We start from the raw sequence: 6,802 nt of genomic DNA on the forward strand, positions 1-6,802 counted from the left end.
CTCGGCCTTCTTGATCACTAATGTTTCCATCCCCTAGCCCCTCTTCTACCCCCTCCCAGTTTACCCAGGAGATCTTAGCTATGTTCTCTTCCTGGGGCCCTCCATGTATGTCTCTCAGGGTTATCCCTTTTACTTAGCTTCTCTGGGTAGGTAAAAATCCCTCTGTGGACTGCAGCCTGGTTTTCCTTTGCTTTACATCTAATATCCACTTATAAGTGAGTGAGGAAGGAAGGATCATATGAACAAAGGGGTTAAGAGCACGATGGGGAAAACCATAGAGACAGTTGACTTGAGCTAGCTGCAGAAACTTCATGGAACCGAACTAAGACCTCTGAATGTGGGTGACAGTTCTGTGGCTTGATCTGCTGGGGGAGACACTTGCAGTGGGACTAGAACCTATCCCAGGTGCATGAACTGGCTTTTTGGAGCCCATTCCCTGTGGTGGGATGTCTTGCTCACTCTTGATACAGGAGGCAGGGTCTTCGTCCTGCCCCAACTTGGTATGCCAGATTTTGTTGAAAAATTTTTCTAAATAAAAAAGAAAAGAAAAAAGACCTGTCCTCTGACTTCCACACATGTACCAGGGTGTGCAGGCACTGGCATGTGCCCATAAATAAACAAAATGTGATGAAATATTCTTAAAAGAATTACCCATCCATGTCATTGACTTGGTCATAGTTGACTTCATTATCAGCAACCGCTACAAGAATTTCTGGATCTCAGGCCTCACTTGGCTCCTCAAGAGCATGCGGACAAGAAGAAGTAGCAGGTGAACATAAAGTTGCTCATCTGTGGTCCTTGTGCATTCAGTGACAAGAGTGGGGCCAACCATAGCCTGCCTGGTGGTCAGGCTGAGGGCTAAGGGCTATACTGCCATCCCCGTGCTGTATGACACTAAAGGTCTTGATTGTCAGGAAGGCTGTATTCCAGATACATTAATGAGGAGCTCTGATTTTATAAGTACCTGGGGCTGGAGGGCTGACTCAGACTGTCATTCCTTTTGGACATGTGAGACTATGTGACAAGATGCTGGCCTTGTACACATGCATAGCCATTGACAGCAAGGGTACCTTCTTCACAGGCCTCAATGGTTTTCAAGTACAGCCCCAGGGCTATCTAAAGAAGCCATGAACTTTGCTCAGGAGTGTCAGAAATGTCTCGCAAGGCACGCTGCCCAGACTATGGTATTTTAGGGCTCGCTCATAGCCAGTAGGAGGTGATGATGGTGGCTATTCCTACAAGACGACAATTGGAGGTTAGGGCTGAGCACCGTAGGACAATTTACTACTTCTGCTCCTTTTAGAATAGCAACACATGGGGATGAATAAGACTTTTCTCTAAGTTTTCAGTCATCTTTGGGAGCTTGACCTCTCCCTAGAGCAGGATCGGGATCCTAGACATCTGAGATAACTGCTCTGCTCCATACCCATTTCTCAGCCACTTGGACCTCACGTATCTGAAAACCCCACTACTCATGACCTGAAGTCAAGGGGTAGCCTTGCCTTTCTCTAGAATTATCTTTTCTTCCCTACACTGCCCTGGGACTTCTACCTGCTAGACTTGCACACAACACCATGCTTTACGTCTTAGCTACTTTTCTACTCTCTTAATAACATCATGATCAAGGCAACGTCTAAAAGTAAGTGATTCGCTGGGCTTATGGTTTTAGAGGGTGAGAGTCCATGATGGCTCAGCAAAGGTGTGGTGACAGGGCAGCTGAGAGCTTACATCTTGATCCAAAAGCAGGAGGCAGAGAGAGAGATAGAGATGATAGAGAGATAGATAGATAGATAGATAGATAGAGTATTGAGAATGGTGTGAATCATTTTGACACCTCAAAGCCTGCCTACAGTGACACAGCTGTTCCAACCAGGCCATCCTTCCTAATCCTAAACAGTTTTTCCAGGCCAGGACCAAACACTCAAACATTTGAACCTATAGGAGCTATTCTCATTCAAACCACCATACTTTGTCAGATACCATAGTCATCCTCACTGCCAGCATTTGGACAATGACCTTAAGGTCAAGAACTTAAGGCTAGCTGGGAGGTGGTGGCACACGCTTGTAAACCCAGCATCAGGTGGATCTCTGTGAGCTCGTGGCCAGCCTGGTCTACAAAGAGAGTTCCAGGACAGCCAGAGCTGTTGCACAGAGAAACCTTGTCTTAAAACAAAACAAAACAAAACAAAACAAAAAGCAAGCAAGCAAGCAAACAGACAAGAACTTAAAGCCAAGAACTTGGGCTTAACCCAAAGCCTTTTCACAGCATGGACATGAGGTTCTCACAGCCTGCCTCCTTTACATTAATGTACTCTCTGGCTTTGCCCTCAAAAACCATTAATGTCTATTTGAAGCCTATGGAGCTTGCCAGCTTTGGCCTCTGCCTTCGCCACTGTGCTATTGCTGTGAGGAGACAAAGCAATAGAAGGTGGGGAGCACAGTGCAAAACCCCAAGGCCCACCCCCAAAGACAAACTTCCCCCAGCAAGGCCACACTTCCTAAATCCTTCTAAGCAGTCCACCAACTCGGGAGCAAACATTCACATACATGAGTCTATGGGGCCATCCTCACTCAAACCCACAGCCTCTATTTGGGTAAGAGCTTCTTACAGCTTGAAAATACTCATCCTCGGAAGCTGACCCTTAGGCATCCCCAGTGGTGGGGAGGTAAGGCAGAGGCGGGTGAGAATAGGGAGGGGCGGCTGCCGGGTGTGTGCGGGGTGTGTGCGTATTCAGACTCTGGGTTGTAAGTAGTGGCTTCTCACCCAAGCCCCAGCCCGGGTGCCCAACCTTTCCCAGGAATGGAATGAAAGAGGAGCAAGGGCAGCTAGACCAGGCCACAGAGGCTGAGTGGGGAGCAAGCCAGCTTTAGGTAATTGCAGGGAGGGCTAGCTCTAGGGAGATATTGTCCTGATGGGGAATCACTCATGCACCCATGAGGAACTGGACCTGACTGATTCTAGGAGGGGAGGGAAGGGGAACCGACAGTCTGTAGTGGGATTGAAGAATTGGACTCCCTGTTTCTCCTAAGAGCCAGAGGCCTTGCTGTGGTTTTCTGTTATGACCCCACTTGGGTTGCATGTCCTAGCTATGTGCTGCTGGGTGGTTGGCAATAAGGGACTTCTTAGAGACTTGTCATGACTGGAAGTTATAGGACACTTTGTGTAACACAGCAACCTTCTCCCCACTAATTAAGTCTTTCTCTGTCTGTCTCTCCCATTCTCCCCACCACCACCATCTCTCTCTCTAACTTTTTCTTCCCCTCCTTCCCCCACTTTTCCTCCCTCCCCTTCTTCCCCCTTCTTTGGGTATATGATGGTTATGGTGGTGGTGGTTGTGGTGGTGATGGTAGGGTTTTGGCTTCCTCCACCTAACTTGGTTCCTTTGTTCCCTTTATTCTAGGTATCACTGTCTCCAGGACCTTCCCATCACTGGAGATTTGGTCCATGCAAATTTCCTTGGCCTGAAAAGGTAGCAAAGGCTCCAAGATATCCGTGCTTGGACAACTTGAGAAGGCATTCAGTGCATTCAGTGCTGTGGCTAGCAGCCAGGCCTCAAAGTCTCAGCTCTGACCCCTCCACAGAAGTATTCCATTCCAGGGACATGGGATGAGGAATGTGTCTGCCATGGGATGAGGAATATATATGCTACATGAGAAAGCAGTAGACTGCCCATGAGTCTTAGTTCCAGCACAGATTGAGGAACATTGTTAGTAGTCTATGGTTGTTAGAAAATAGTTTGGTGAAATTAAAAATTCATCCTTATTGAGTTTTTTCTAAATTAAGACTACAAAGAAACAGCCTGACCTAGATAAAAGTCTCTGTTAGAAAACAATAAATAATGGCATTTAAAATCAACCACTACAAGCATTCCTATGAGAGTCTGTAACTAGCCAGGGGCATGCTATTGCTTTCCAATGTTCTGGCATTACTGAATCACACCCTATCAGGTAGATGAGTGAGCCGAGCAAGAATAATTGCCATGACTCACAGTGAAGTCGCCTACCTAAGAAACCTAAGAGGATCAACACAGGACCCACTCAGAACATTATGTGAGTTGCCCCAATATTGTACATGTTCCTGTAAAGAGTTTTGTTTTCCCCAAAGTGGCTCATATATTCAGTGTAATCCCAAAAAATAAGTTAAGCGAAATAAAAATAAAGATGTTTACCATAGTATGAGTCTAGAATGTTCTCCAGCTGCCTGGGAGTTAAAAGATTGGCGTGGGATGTCACTGGGGAAGGGTGAGCCTGTAAGAAGTGAGGTCTACTTGGAGGAAGTTAGATCACTAGATCCAAGTCCGTGGAGGGGATATTGCAGCCCTCCTCTCCTGTGCTCCCTGGCTGTCACACACTAAGCAGGCTCCACCACGCTCTCCTGTCGTGATGTTTGCAAAGGAACAGGTTCCCAACAGTTATAGCCAAATGCAAGAGCCAAATAAACTTCACCCTTCTTCGTGCTGATTTATTTGGATGTTTGGCGCTGACACGAATGGCTGACTAAGACAATGCAGTACACATTTATATGTGGGCTTTGCGTAGAATAGGTTTTCAAGTAAGTAACCAATGTAATTTCCCATTTATTTATCAAGTGGGTTGAAATTGTTGACTTTACATGACTTCTTGAATATAGCAATTAAGGAAAAAATGAACAGGTCATTTAATAGAGCTGTGCAGAACCAAGTATGGTCTTTTTAAGTAAAAGGAGAAGCAAAGTAACCATAACTATTTTATGGAACAAGAGAATTTTAAGTATAGGGTAATTCAGTCCTATTTCCATTTAATGCTGTTTGAAAAAATGAGCAGATTGGTGGTCTGCCAAGATCATTTCTTTTGCATTGCAAACGGAAATTGATGCGTATTAAATTAGCTGCAAAATTGCTCTCACTAGTAAAACTTATTAGAGATTTCAAGTTCTTTACCCCTGGTACTGAAATGAATAAATGCTATACTAAAATCTAAATAAAAGTATTTGTACATTGGAATAATAAATTCAACAAGACAAAGACTACGTCTGTATGTACATACGAATAAGAGAAGACATAAAGGGACAAGAAGGAAAAGGAAGCGACAGAAATCCTTTCCTTACATAGCTCACCTCTAATTCAGGGAGTGAATTACTTTTAGTATAATCCAGTTAAAACATAACTGGCTGTCCAGTCATGTTGTGCATATGCATTAGAGCATCAAATATGTTCCCTGAAATCTAAAACACGCTAACACTTTGGCAAGAAGAAAAGACTACTCCCCCTTTTGGCTGTTTTGTTTGATTTCCTATGACAGTTTTATGTAGTCCAGGCTGGGCTAGAGCTCTCACAGTAGCTTCCACTGGCCTTGAACTCCTGGCCCTCTTGCCAGCATGTCCTGAGTGTGTACACCACCATTCCTGGCTTAAACAACAGCAGCAACAAAAAACCATCCCTTTCCTATAATACCTTCTATTAAATGGCAGCTTTGCTTTTGCCTTTACGGTTCTAGAACTGTAAAGGAGCTCTCTAGAGAGGGCTCCTTTTTAGGCTATGGAGGGACAGATTAACAAAAATTTGCCTCAGAATGTGGCCAGCTTACAGAATGGTCACTATATGTATGGTCTCTCTGTGATGTGTGGTGGCCTAGTGGGATCCAAGCATAAACACCTTAGCATCAGAAAGCCTCAAGGGCATTGCATGGTGTTGTGGGATAATGAAAGCCGAATGGCCAATAGCTAGGCAGGAGAGAATGGGGGTATTTCCAGGGATACAGAGAACTCAGGGAGGAAGAAAGGCAGAAAGACGCCCGCAAGAAGCAGAGCAAGTCAGACACGCAGCATTAAGAGGAGGTAAAAATCCACGGGACAGAACACAGATGAATAAAAACAGGTAAATTTAAGTTATAAGAGCTAGTAGGACAAGCCTATGCTAGAGGACAAGATTTCATAATTAATAAAAAGTGTCTGTGTGGTTATTTAGGGGCTGGTGATTCATAGAAAGTCTGACAAGAAAGCTTGCTACAAAAATGGTTTGTTCTGTGTCTTCATTAATCTTGTGTCTGGGACTTGCAGCTTAAGTTACTTTAATATAAAAATACCAGAAAAGAAGGGTCATGTGTCAGTGAGAGGGAGGGCTTAAGAATGTCACAATGGTTCAACGTGCTTCACTCTCCATGGAAATCAAGACTTTTAAGTATCGAAATAAATCTAAAAGCATTTCAGCCAGTGCAGGTAATTTTTCCCCCTTGTACTAAAAGCTTCTGAGCATTGATAACCTGCCTCACTCTAACAAGGGAGCTAGTTTTCCAAGAATCCTAGAAGGTGCTGATGACTTAGTTTAGACTAAGGAGTTCAGGAGAGAGTTTCTGACATTCTAACTCTCACTGAAGCTGACTAGACTGCGATGCATTAGCTAGGAGCTTGAAAAGCACAGTGCATCCATTTTAATAGACAACATTAGAAGGGGACAGGGTATCTTCCCCAACCTCATCGCTTTCATGTGTGCTGGGGAAGAGGCGGACAAATGTCCAGTTACCTCCACTACTGGACAGTCTCTGTGTTTTGTCTTTCTTCCCCTCCACGGCTCTCTCCTTGGTTCCCACAACACTTCATTAATGCTGTGTTTCGGTCCCTATGCCAGACTTAGCTAATTCTCAAACGGAAAGAAATTAGATATTTTAAAGAGTATTAACTATGCTGTTATAGGATGACTAGAGACGCTCATCTCTAGGTAAGGAACACTATAGCTTCGCAAACATTGTTTCTTCCCTGTATCACCTTGTTGTACCAAAGTAACCTTACCAAGGGCCTGGGAGCTTCCAGAGGGATGGGGATAAA

This window comes from Mesocricetus auratus, unplaced genomic scaffold (genome assembly GCF_017639785.1).
Source record: "Mesocricetus auratus isolate SY011 unplaced genomic scaffold, BCM_Maur_2.0 Super-Scaffold_6731, whole genome shotgun sequence".
Taxonomy (NCBI): domain Eukaryota; kingdom Metazoa; phylum Chordata; class Mammalia; order Rodentia; family Cricetidae; genus Mesocricetus; species Mesocricetus auratus.